Below are 14,627 nucleotides of genomic sequence, written 5' to 3' on the forward strand. Positions count from 1 at the left end.
ACTATGCTCTAGTAATACCTCATAATTACTCGTGTTTTAAAATTAATCAATTAGAAGAATATGCTTTTCAATTTGATATTTTTAATCTAACTTGAATATTGAACTTGGTTAAAAAACATTGGATTGGTCAAGGTTTTACAAGATTATTGAAGTGATTGCTCGAGGGATTCTTTATCTTCATGAAGATTCTCAACTAAGAATTATACATCGTGACTTTAAAGCTCGCAATATACTATTAGATGAGGATATGAATCCAAAAATTTTAAATTTTGGCATGACAAGGATTTTTGGGGTTGACTGAACTAAAGGAAACACCAAGAAGATTGTTGGAACATAGTAAGTATTTGTTTATACTGTATATACATCAATAACCAAAATTGAAAAAACAATGTCTTTGAAGTTGATGGATTCATTAATTTTTTCATCCTAAAAATAAATCATATAAAAGGAAAAATATAGGCCATTTTAATCTTAAAATCCCAAATCAAGTCACCCATAGACAATTTAGAGATGCATGATGTCCAGCCTCCTCCGTAGCACAAGTGAGACATATGTAGTGCACTAAGTCAAGGATTTTAAAGGTTTTTTTTTTTTTTTAATTATTATTATTATTATTATTTTACTAAGATAGCTGAATTTATGACAATGGTTTGCAGTAGTTATATGTCTCCAGAATATGCAATGCATAGACAATTCTCTATGAAATTTGATGTCTATAGGTTTGGTGTCCTAATACTGAGATTTTAAGTGGTAATAAGATCAGTTCTCTCTATCAATCAGACACTACTACTAAGGATCTCTTGAGCTATGTGAGTATGCACCGCGTATTTTGTATGTTTTTTCTCCTTCAATAATTGCCTACATCACCCCCAATTGAAAGTGAGAGACTGTAAACACCATATGAACATTGACGAATTGATGCAGGCTTGGGAACACTGGAGCACTGGAACATCCTTGGAGTTGTTAGAGCCGACTTTAAGAGATTCTTGGTCAAGAAATGAAGTCAACCAATGTATACATATTGTTTTACTTTGTGTTCAAGAAAATCCAGCCGATAGGCCCACGATGGCATCAATAATTCTCATGCCTGACAGTTACTCTGTTACTCTAAAATCACCTCAACAACCAGCTGTTTTCATACTTAGTCAAACGGAGTCAACAATTCCAATGGAGTAGTTGGAGTCAGATGAACCTACAAGCAAGTCCGGGCAGTCGTCTGGTAATGAAGAATTAGTTACTGAAGCATATTCTCGACTGTGTGACCAGTTAGGACTTCTCCAGAATTAGTATATCTTAAATAAGTCATGGAATTCAAACACTATATTGTAGGTGTATATGACTTTTTTAAGAACTGAGACTTCATGGATGATAATACTTGTATGTGACCCTACACGTATAATCATTCCAATAAAAAAAATAATTGGAAACCTAGTTGTAATCAATTTTAATTGTTGCAAAATATGCCTCAATGTTTGAACCTTATGCTTGTTTGTTTGATATAGCATTTTTTTTTTTTTGGATAAATAATTATAATTCATTATAGAGAGAGAGAGAGAGAGAGGGGGGGGGGGGGTATAAAGACCCATAGACAAGATATCCCATTTACAAAAAAATACCCAAACGAACAAGGCTATGAGCAAAATAATTTACTTGATTAGGAATTGTTCGGTCCATAGTTATAGTGTTCACACTCTGTATCAAATTGTACTCATTTTATTAATCTTGAGTCTCTAAGTTGTGTACTTGAACATTTTGATGGTTCAAGACAAGCTCAAGAGAAGGGTTGTCTTTATCCTGGTGATAGCCACTATTAGAGCATTTTAATATTAAATAATTAAAATGAATAAATGTTACAACATAAATATAAAGATGTGGGAGTGAATATAGAAGATGAAGAGTTAGTGAAAATGTTTAATCTCACAATAAAAATGAAAAAGACTATTTTGTTCTTTTTAATTGTGATAATTAATGGGCTAAAATGAATTGTTTTAGGTATTGGGCTAGATACGTACGCAAATGAGAGGTGAAGGGTAGAGGTTCTTGGTAAGGAAGGGTGTTCTTTCTGGTGGAGCTTTGGGCAAACAACCACCTTGATTGTCTTTTGATTGATCGAGCTTAAGCTATCAATGGCCATCTTGATCAATCCAGATGTGTCAGGCCAGAATTTTGTTCCCATCCCACAAGTCAATGATTGCGTAGCAATTCATTCCCTACTATGCCTAGTATATAAGAGGTTTTTTCACTTTTTGGTGAGTTGCGTTTGTACACCTAGGATTTTGTGACCGTTAAACCTTTTGGGTAAACAAATTAATCCTAGTTAATTAATTCAATTACTCAAGTTGGTTAATTATTTAAATTACATGCAAATGAGGTGGAGACATGATCAAATCACTAAACTAAATAGAGTGTAGTGAAAAATAAATTTGACACAGTGATTTGACCACAATAGGGAAAATCTTTGTAGACAAAAACCCCACCAGATAAATTTTAGGTCACCACTCCCGAAAAATCCACTAATCAAGAATTAAATGATTATAAGTATTAAAAAATCTTATCCCACTAGCCTATCACCAAAATACCAACCTATAGTTGAACCTGACTTGTATCATCAACGGGCATTTGGGTGGTGTCTCTAATGGTTTGGTGGGTTGGGAGAGGGGTATGTTTCTTGGTAGGTTGGTTGATGTGTTTTGTGTTGATTGAAAGTATTTTATACCGAGGGCATGTATAAAATATTTTACACATCTCTCAACTGAGTTTTCTTGGTCAATTGAAACCACTAAGGATTTTTTTCAATATTGCGTACTACACCAAACAACATAAAACAATAAAAGCATATTCATAAGGAAAATGCTAACCACAAACTCTTTTACAAACTGTTGATGTGGTGAGTGGTTATTAGTAAGTAAAAATATAATGTTAATTGTGGTTCTAGATGAGATTAGTAAGAATTTGTCACATCAACAATTTGTAAAAATATTATGAAATAGTTTGTTTGTAGCATTACTCAAACCTAGCCATCATTTCCTTGCCTGTTCCTTCTCCATCAACGACTTTTCTTGTGCCATATTTTCCACTTTGACTCTGAGTGGAATCTTAGTCTTACTCCAGCTAGCACTTTCATTTCTTCTTCTCTAACAAGAACACGACAGAATTAAAGTAGCTTCACACGCTTTAATTTCCACGAACATCAACCGTGTCAATGTTCTCTCACTTTCACAAGTCAAGTCAACGTTAACATTTTTTTCTTTTTAATTTTTTGAGAAAACAAAGACATGTTAACATGTTATCTTGAATATTGATTAAGAACATGAGAGAACTGATATCAAAATGAGTTTGCCTTCGGTTAAGGCCTCCATGATTACCTTTGTTTTCCTTTCCTTGCTTGCTAGTTTCCACAGCAAAATTAGTGAAGCTGCCTCAGCTAACCGCGCCTATGTTTGTCCAAAAGAACCCAATTTCACTCCCAATAGCACCTACCAGTCCAATCTCAACCACCTCCTCTCTTCACTTTCCTCCAATGCCATTCTCGAAACTGGTTTGTATAACACCACCGTTGGTCACAACCCACCCAACATAGTATACGGCCTCTTTCTCTGCCGCAGCGATGTCACCCCCTATGTCTGCCAAGACTGTGTATCAACAGCAACAAAAGACATAGTTCAGCACTACTGTCCCACAGGAATTGAGGCCACAATTTGGTACGACCAGTGCATCTTACGCTACTCAAACGAAACATTCTTCTCCAGCATGACTTACTGGCCCAAATATTACTCTTGTAACGATAGCAAGATAACTGTGCTAGACCGCTTCGATCAGATATTGGGAACCATGATTAATGACTCGGTGACTCGGGCCACAGGTGCTCGTGATGAGCCCGGTGCTACCAAGTTTGCCACTAAAGAAGCCAGCCTTTCTCCATCGATAAAGCTCTACAGCCTTGTTCAGTGCACTCCGGACATCTCTAGCTACAATTGTGATAAGTGTCTTCGGGGACTAACTGCAAATATTCCATTTAGTTGTAGTAGAAAGCAGAGGGCAATAGCTTTAACTCCAAATTGCAATTTTAGGTACGAAGCGTACCAATTTTACCGGAACCTCGCTACGCCACCACCTCGATCAGGTTTGGTCCCAACTGTCTCCTGCATTTTTTTTTTTTTTTTTCCTTGCTTTAAGAATGACTGGCTCTATTAGAAAATATCCTTTTATACTGGTTTGCATCCACTATTTTATATTAATATCAATAATAGATGCAGGAATGTTCATATTTTTAAAATATCCACATTTTGATACTAGATATAAAACCGAATGTAAGAGTTAAAAACTTTTTTTTTTTTTTTTCGGCAATGATACTTTTACCTGTGTAAATTAAAGTATCATTGCAAAAAGAGAAAAGATTTAAAATGTGAATATTTTTGTGTTAGTGTTCAATTGTTGATATTGTTGTAAAACAACGGATGTAAATGAGTGTTAAAGGATATGTTTCCTTTTTATTTTTTTTAATGGGGAACCAAATTTTATTTAGAACATACAATAAACTATTTTTTTCTATATCATTGCCATATCAATTGATAAAGAAATTATTGATTAAGCAGGAAAAAGCCGAATCTCATCACTAACAATCATTGCCATCGTTACTCCAATTGCTGTCTCAATGGTGCTATTGGCTATGGTGTGCTGCCTCCAAAGGATGAGTGCAAGAAAGAAATCCCCTATGGAGGAGGAAAATGGTAATGAACAATCTTTATTTATTTCATTGGTTGTACGTGTTGCTCTTATATACAGAGTATTCCCTACATTTGCCATTTGATTGTGTAGCTTCTGATTTATGAAATTACAACTGTAGAATCCTTACTATTTGATTTGGCAACGCTTAAAGCTGCCACAAACAAGTTCTCAGAAGATAACAAGTTTGGTAAGGGTGGATTTGGAGAGGTTTACAAGGTATTAAACTAGTATAATATATTTTATTTTTTCTTCTTCCCGGTATAATCTTCTGTAATAGTAGTGGTGAATAAAATATATACAAAATCTGAGCAATTCTAAATTCAGAACCTTTTCATTTTAAGACCTTATAAGCTGCTCTAACAGCGTTTGAAAGGCACTTAACAGGGCACACTTTCAAATGGACAAGAAATAGCAGCGTAGATGCTTTCAAAAAACTCCACTCAAGGTGCAGAAGAATTTAAGAATGAAGTTGCAATTCTAGCTAAGCTTCAGCAAATTTGGTGAGATTATTTGGATTTTGCTTGGAAGGAGAAGAAAAAATACTTGTCTATGAATATGTGCCTAACAATAGTCTTGACTATTTTCTAAATGGTTAGTTGTTTCCAAATAGATTTCTAATTTCCTTGTGCTTGCGAATGTATGATTGCTATTAAAATTATACCCTACTACAAATTTATAGAATCTTGTAACCCTATATAACGGAGCGTTTTGCTTCCTTGTATATTAAAGACCTTATGAAGATGCAAGAGAGGCAAAAATTAAATTTCCATTCTGAACTTGTCCTTCTAAATTGAATCAAAAAATATATTTTTTAATATGTGCTTGATTCTAACTTGAATATTGAATTTTGATGATTGTGTAGACCCTGAAAAACAAAGAATATTAAATTGGTCAATGCGTTACAAGATTATTGGAGGAATTGCACGAGGGTTCCTTTATCTTCACGAAGGTTCTCGGCTTAGAATTATACACTGTGATCTTAAAGTTAGCAACATATTGTTAGATAAAAATATGAATCCAAAAATTTCAGATTTTGACTTGGCAAGAATCTTTGGGAATGATCAAACTCTAGAAAATACCCACAAGATAGCAGGGACATAGTAAGTACATTACATTTCAGTAGGTATAACCGTGTAATTGTAAACCAAACTCTATGTGTGTGTGTGGGGCCCCAGGGGGGGGGGGGGTTGGAATTCCTAGCTCTTGATTAAACTTAAACATGAAAGGAAGTATTAGATATGGTTCCAATACTTCATATCATCATTTAACTAATAGTGTTGGTGATATTGGTTTTCAGTGGTTACATGCCTCCAGAAGATGCTATGTATGGACACTTCTCTATTAAGACCGATGTATTTAGTTTTGGTATCCTATTACTTGAGATTTTATGTGGTAAGAAGAACACTTCTTTCTATACAAACATAACCAATATTTTTTTGCAATTTTTTTTATTAATTTTTTAATGCATATATCATCACCTTTGAGTTAAAGGGAGAGAAGGGCGACAATATAAAAATACTTGATCAATTGATTCAGGCTTGGAAGCATTGGAAGGGTGGAACATCCTTGGAATTGTTGGATCCGACTATAAGAGATTCTTATTCAGAAATCGAAGTCAACAGATGTATCCATATTGCCTTACTATGTGTTCAAGAAAATCCAGCGGAAAGGCCAACAATGGACTAAGGGGCTTTGGCTTGGAGGCATGACACTTCCTTTCCTCTTTCTCTTTTGTCTTTTTTTTTTTTTTTGGCAAAGTTTCCACGTCTTCTTCTTCTTCCTTTGGATTGGATTTCTGGTATTGGTCTTCACTACTCATTTGATCTATTGAGTTGATTTTGCTTTTGAGTCTGTTTGATCTGTATGTATATTTGTGTTCTATTTGTGTGTATATGTGTACATAATATGTATATACTTAAGCTTCGCTGAAATTAATGCTATGTGTTTCATATTGTTATGTCGGTTTTGTATTCTGTGACTAGGTTTCTGTGTTTGTGTGGTTGGCTTCAATGTTTTGCTTAATGAAATGATTTGGGACTTGAAATTTTCTAAACTCTATTTTTAGTTTTTAACTGCCTTGATTTAAAGTTTTGAGAACTTCTGATTTGTTCACTTGATTGTGGTTTACTTTTATGCCAAAAGGCTTGGTAAAAAATTTAAATATGTTTTGTGAAAGTCCCCTATTTTGGATTGGTAAAAATTAGAATATGTTTGGATTGGTTGAAAAAGTCTGGAATTTTTTATTGCTCTCTTTATATGTTATTATGCTATTAAGTTTAGTATTTCAGGTTATTAGTTGCTATAAGTTGATTTTTTTGGGTTATCTTTGAATTACAACAGGTACTATTAGTGAGAATTTGTATTGCAACTCCTAACTAGAACTATGAGTTATAATTTTGTTAACAGAGAACTGTAAGTGTTTAAAATTTTGGTTAAGAGTAATGATTTTTACTAATAAGTTCTTTGGAATTTTGGATTTCTTTTTAAATGTTGTGCTTTTATTTAAGCAATCATTTTAAAAGGCTGAAAATGATGCTGCAACCTATGACTTCACTACATAAAATTATTTTTATTTGAATATATGTAGCATAAATGGCAAAGCTATGTAATAGCACTCTAATGCTATGCTTTGGATATCAACTTATAATGTTAGGTTCTGTCTAAAATTTTCTTATTGAATAGATGTATTGAACACATCTTTTATATGTATGTGGGATTGACTTGTGTAAGCTCCACATACATATTCATATTGGTATATTCAATTTGTGTTTGCCTATTGGGATTTTGTGTGACCTTGGGTCCTTGCTATTTAATTGTTACTCTCTCTCTCTCTAAAGGCTAAATACTTTGATATGTTGAGTTATTTGGGTTTTGTTTGAATGGTTTCACTATTTTTTGCAGGTAATCCGGTGCCAATTAGGGACTGTTGCTTTACTCAAATTTGTATTTGCCGGCCCTTCTAAGAAGCCTTCAAATAGGTGTCTGGCCTGATCAGAGCATGATTTGGTCGCACTAATTCCTGCAAGCCTGAGTATGAGTCCTCCATGACCAGCGGTTGAACTTCAAATCCAAGGTTTTCTTTCTTCAATTATATTGAATTGGGAAATTCTAGCTCTGTATTATAGATTTATGTTGCTGTTGACTAATTGTTTGATTAAATTTGTTTTCTCATGATCTATTCAACTGATACAGTCCATGAACTTGGTTTAGTAGCTACAGATGTTAGTTTGTATGAAAGTGTGACTATTGTTGTCAAATAGCATTTGTTAGGGCACCGAATAATGAGCAAAAAAATGAAAAAAAATAAAATAAAATAAAAGAGAGAACAAAATGAGTCAAATGAGAATTGAAACATGTTCTAACACGCCTCCAGTACACCTAACAATATCATAAATAAAATGTGTTAAATGGGAATGAAAGGACTATTTTTATTCCCATTTACAACTTGTACATCACGATGTGTTTGGTGTACTACAAAGAATCTTTGCATTCCCATTTAGAACATGTACACCGCCTGCTTGAAAAAAAATCTCACTCCCTCTTGCTTTTTTTATTTATTTAAATTATTTAGAATTTGATAGTTATACGTACTCTCGCAATATTTTAAGTCAACTTCATGGTTTGTGTCTCTTGGTTTTAGTTGTCATAGGAATTGCTAACACACTGAAACACTACCTATGCTCTCATCCTACATTAAAACAAAAAATGTTATTGACTATTAACTAACCAAGCATGGCAGGTGTCCAAGAAAATAATATAGTAACATTGTCCCATTGCTTTCAATTTATTTCTCCTTCCCCCAATTCCACACAGATACTTTGACATATTTTATCAACCAAGTCCACGCATTACACCACAATGACTCAATAATGCATTGTATGTAATTGTGGTAGATTTGGTTTTGAATTAGAATTGGTTTATAGTGGTTGAAACCCTAATTTGGGTCCATTTCTATATATAACCCTCTATATACATCCATTGGTAAGGTTTTTGTTTTCCCTTTTGAAAATTTGGATTTTAAATATGACTTAGGTTTTGATGTTGTGGTGGATTGGTTTTGATTTAGGAAATTGGGTTAGTCTATGGTCAACATAAAAGGGGTTGCCTAAGAGATCATTTGGGAAGAACATGCACTTGGCATTATGTAAAGCATATTTTGTTGTTGTTGTTTTTTTTGTTTTTTTTTTTTTTTTTTCATGCTGTTTTGTGGAGAATTATCAGTGAGTATTAAACTCTTATATGGTATATATATACATGTTATTTTCAGATCTGTAATTGAGTTTTGGTCAATTTCACCATTGCCTTTGGTGATTATTATGTATAGGCTACACTTACGTCATCAGTTGAAGGAGTGGTGTTCCTTTGCAAAGCAGCCAATAAATATAAAGTTATCAACTTCATTTTCTTTTGTTCTTCAATGAAGATGAGGGGGATGCATGTTCGCAAAGCTTGATGTGCAAGTTTAAAGAAAAGAGATGAGATTTTAGAAGGAGAATGTTTGGATCTAGATTGTCATAGCATTATGCAACCGTGATAGCTATTGCAGTTGCTATTGGCTTCTATGTAAATTAAGTGCCTACAACAAATATAGATGTGGCAATAGTGTTTATTGGAATTCTTTTGACAGTATTGGATCTACAAAATACATTAAAGCAAAAAGTGAATTTATGTAGTGAGACTGATTTACAATTAATATGAAGTATGTTTTCATTGTTTCAAATTTGAATTTGAATTTTGACCTTGAGCCAAGTAAACATACAAAGGTTGCAATCCTTTGCAAATAGATTTCTCATTGTCTTAATGTTGCTTTAGTTTTCAACATTATTATTATTTTTAAATAGTTTTTTCTTTCTTTCTTTTTCAATGTTTTTTATTTTATTTTATTTTTTCCTTTCCTTTTTAGCTTTTTCTCGGTGGGCAAATCAGCCTTTCCTTGATTCTTTTAGCTTTGTCTTTTAATGTGAGATTGATTAACTAAATATTTATTTAACTAGCTTTTTCTTTTAATGTGAGGTTGATTAATTAAATATTATTTAACTATCCCGTGCATCACATGGGTTAGCGACTAATTATTATTATTATTATTGAGATGGGTTCTAATTACATCTGGTGGAGTTACACCTTTTTTAAGCCATAGATTTCCAAAAGATCTAACGGTCAAAAAGAAAACATCATCATTCTTTACATCATTAAATACTTACCTAATTAATAGCATCCTCATTATCTCTCTCCTTATTAAATGTTTCTTTGTCTCCTTTTTTTTCTCTCCACTTTCTATGCTTTGTCGTTTTTTTTCTCCCCTCAATAAAACCTCAATCACTTTCCTCATTTTTTTTAGGAAGATATTCACCAGGAACTACAAATCGTTCATTATTTACTCTGTAGGTTTTTTTTTTTTTTGGGTTCATATGGAGTGCGGGTTCATTATTTCTTCTATCCATCTAAATTGAATTTTTTTATTATTTCATTTCATTTGATCTTCTACTCATACATACATCATAAAAATAAAATAGAACAAAACAAACCAACATTTTAAAACTACCATTTGCAAAAGCGAAAAGAGCGTCCAACCACACTCTTTTCTTTCCATCACCTCAGTCCAAGCAATTCTTCAAAATTCACGCAAACCTTTTTTACTTTCTTTGATTTCATTGTTCTCGATTGGATTGAATTCAAATTCAATTCTTATGATCACAAAACAACAACAATAGCAACACACAACGCAAAAAAGATTAAAAAAAAAAAAAAAGGAGACAAAAGCATAAGCAACAACCATGCTTAGGAATGGAGTTATTGGGATTTTATCTTAGACTTGCAACAAATGGGAAAGAAGGACACCATTGACCCCATCACACTGTGCTTGTCTTTTACACAGTGGAGGAGGAGATACAATAACTGGGGTTTAGGGTTGCTTGCATTATTGTGCAGCCATCAACAAAGCGCATCTGTCACAGAAATTGGAGATTAAAAAAAAAAAAAAAGGAGACAGAAATATTTAATAAGGAGAGAGAAAAAAGAAAAAGAAAAAAGGAGATACAAAAATATTTAATAAGGAAAGAGATAATGAGGATGCTATTAATTAGGTAAGCATTTAATGATGTAAAGAATTATGACGCCTTCTTTTTGACCGTTAGATTTTTGGAAATCTATGGCTTAAAAAATGTATAACTCTTGTGAAGTTATATCAAGTGTAACTTGAACCCATCTCATTATTATTATTATTATTATTATTATTATAGCCTAGAAAAAACTACTTTACATTACCATTTAAAAAAAAAAAAATCAATAGTTATAGCGAAGGTGTGGGGTTTTATGAAACCTGAAAACCGAAAACTGCTACAGTTAGACTCGATCTTGTATCTGAAGAAAAATAAGAAGAAAACTAAAAGTTCAAAATGGGTATGAAACACCCTTGAACGTTTATACCCCAAAATACAAAATTACCAATTCAAGCTTTATATCACACAATTAATGTGCGGAATATGATAACAAGCTTATATTAGAATTGATAAACAATCTAAGCCAAATATAAACACATCCACAGCAGTAAATACAAGGCAAAGATAAAGGAAAGAAAGATGCAAACACACGGACAACACACGATGTGTTATCGAAGAGGAAACCGAAGTCCTCGGCATAAAACCTCTCCGCCGCCCTCCAAGCGGTGATAAAATCCACTAAAGAATATAGTTGGGATACATGAACAGCAGAAAACCCTCCAAGCCTAATCTACCCAAGTACCTAAGCCCTCCAAGCTTCTTGCTCCAACGAGGTTACGCCGAACCTATTTCTTCTTTAGCTTCCCGGATTCTGCTACTTGACCATAGCATCAACCAATGTGTATTGGTTTCTTTCTAAACTGCTTCCTCAAGCACCAAATGAACCTTCTCACAGACGTGGGCGTGGTGAGATGAGGATTTGGTAAAAGACCTCTCAAAGGTATGACAATGGAGAGGAAGAGAGTAGAGGAATTTGTAAGTCTCTTAGATGAAGATTGGGGATGAGGCAATCTTGTTTTTCTCTAGGGTTTTCTCTCACAAAATTCTCTCTGGAAGCTCTCTCAATATGATGGGTATAAGGGTGTATATATAGTAGGGTGAGAAGGGAATGCAAAACGTCAGTTTTTGCCAAACAGGGCAAATTGGCGACTTGGTCTCACGGCTTGTCCAAGTCGCGAGTTCCAGTCGCGACGTAACGGCCTGGCCAGCCTGGACCTTTTGTCCTGTAGCGTGACAGCTGGCGCGACCCTTCAGCTTCCCAGTGTGCCTCTCACGTGCCAGCTTTTGGTGGCTTGCCAGTCGCGATCCACCCGCGAGCCCTAGCCGCGAACCTCTGTTTTCTTGCACACTCTTGAGCTTTTCTTCACATCTTCTCACACACTACTCTTACAATTTTCCCACCTAAATACAGGGTTACTAAGTGCTAAATTACAAGCAAATTGGTCACGGAATAAAGCCAATTAGATGGTTGATTAAATTCAACCTTACAATCTCCCCCTTTGGCTATTCCGTGACAAAACCCTACAACAGACTCTAGACTTAAACGTGAGTTGGGAACAGTTGGAAAACTCACTCACACCTAACTCTAGATTCTGTAAAGCTCTTGAACATATGAATAAGTAACTCCTGAAACACAATAACATAGCAATATCATTGTATGCAGAAAACTTAATATGCATATGGAGCAAGATAAGCATGATCAAGCAAAAATGAACATAAGCATAAAAGCAGTAATTCATGGCAAGATCAACAACAAAAGTCACTTAAGCAAAAGTGATTACTATGTTCATTCACACAAGGAATGAACATCCGGACATGCAAAAATGATAAACTCAATTGAAGAGAATCATTTGCAAGTCCAACACTCAACCAATGCATACAAGCATATATGCATCTAGGAACAATCCTACAAGGGCACAAGAGTGTTGTACTTAAGATAATGCAAGGCATTAACAAGTACCAAAGCACAAAGCACAAAGGCTGCATATGCAAAGTTTTGCAAATACATGGCACAAACCATAAAAGCCTACAAACCATGCAAGAGTACAAGAAGCAACCCTCAAAACTTACAAAAGCAACAATGGGTACAGAACAATCAACATAAAGTACTGAAAGCTGAATAACATCATATTATATAAGTAATCACCACAGATTCACATGTTGAGAGTTTTAAAACAGACTAAAAACCAGTGTATTAAAAAATATTTAAACTCCCCCTCAAACAAGGCACTCCCTTTCAAGAGCTGCCCCAAAATTCTCCCCCTTTTTGACCGGAATGGCCAAAGGGTCAGTGATCCTGGCTGGTATGAATGCTGTCAAACTTGGCAGAGAGTACATCAATCTGGTCCTGCATTGCTGTCATCCTCTTAGTCTGCTGATTCTGAACATCGCGGATTGTATCAAGTCTCTCCAGGATGATCTGAAAGGTATCAGGAGGTACAGGTGATGAGGTAGAAGGTCTGCTCCTTTTGACTCGTACTCTAGGTGTGGAAACTGGTCCTGCACCTTCTGCTTCAATCTCCATAGGATCACCTTCTTCATGGACACCCTCTTCTTCTTCACCCGGAAGACGACTCTGTATCCGTATGAGAGTAAATTTGTTGATGGCTGATAGAGGAGGCATGGGACTGATATCTTGTGGGATTGCAACACCCTTTTCTTTGAAAATTCTCATGAGAAGACTTGGAAACACCAGCTTGGGCCTCGAGTTGGTTTTAGTTTCATCCATTATAGTATCAAAGATGTGGGAACTGATGTCAATAAAGGTGTTTTCCTTAAGTTCCATAAGAAAGATAGCTCTGGCATTCGTCAATGTAGTCATCTTCCTTATAGGGTATAGATTGTACATCATTATTGTTGTTAAGCACCTCATGTCTTTAGGAAAGTCAGAAGTGTTGAGACATCTCTTTTCTAAAACCCCACCAATCTTTTTCTGGACAGCTTCTAAAGAGACCATTCTGTCCTTGTAGTTAGTGAATTCATACTCTTCTAACCCCTCCAGCCCTAAAACCTTATCAATGTCATGAGTATCTAAGGTAAACTCCTTTCTCCTCACCCAACAACTCAACTCCTCCTCCTTTATCACAACATTTGCATAGAATTCTCTGATTAGTGGTTCACACACTAAAGGTAAGTCACCCAGAAGTTTCTCCCAGCCTCTTCCTTCAAAACATTTTGGAATGAATGTATCCCTCAAGTCATATAAATCCACAAATCTCTCCTGGATAATTGTTCCTTTTACGAAGGAATCTCTGTATCTCTCAAAATGCTTGACTGACCTAAACAGGTTGTTGTCCATTTTCAATCTTTTATCAGCCTTCTTAGCAGGAGTCTTCTTTTAGAGGATGTGGAAGCCATCTGTAAACACTCAGAAAAGTCCACAACAAGGCATAACACAATATGTGGAAGTATACTCAAATTAGTATCCATGTAGTTATAAGGAAGGACAGAGTGTTGGGCAAAGCACAAACCAAGAATAGTTGAAAACAAAGAAGAAAAAACAACATCACATAATAATCACAGATCAGACAAGTTCAGTCTGTAAAGATGAAACTTTCACATAGACAGATGAAAGCATATGTCACTGATACTTGACCAAATGAACATGGAATGTGCAAGAGAATCTCCAGAGGCACAGCCACACACAAGATATGGTAACACACACACAGAACAGAGTGAACCTCATAGAGAAAAGGACATACATATGGCAAACCCAAAATTTTCATTTAGGAAAACATCACAGAGATACCAAAAACAGTATACCCAATGGATATAAACCCTCAAATATCAACTTTCAGTTCATGAATGAGACGGTGAAAGCATGAAAAACCATAATGGAGCAAACTCAAGAAACTAATCATAACCAAGAGGGAACAAATCAAACCACAAACCAACATTTTA

At 34.8% G+C, this 14,627-nt stretch overlaps 1 pseudogene; it reads left to right on the top strand.

Moving 5' to 3' along the window:
* Nucleotides 1-3,275: 3,275 nt before the first annotated feature.
* LOC112012438 (cysteine-rich receptor-like protein kinase 25) lies at nt 3,276-6,406 on the top strand (annotated as a pseudogene).
* The last annotated feature ends 8,221 nt before the right edge of the window (nt 6,407-14,627 follow it).

This window comes from Quercus suber, unplaced genomic scaffold (assembly GCF_002906115.3).
Source record: "Quercus suber isolate HL8 unplaced genomic scaffold, Cork oak 2.0 scaffold_229, whole genome shotgun sequence".
NCBI lineage: Eukaryota > Viridiplantae > Streptophyta > Magnoliopsida > Fagales > Fagaceae > Quercus > Quercus suber.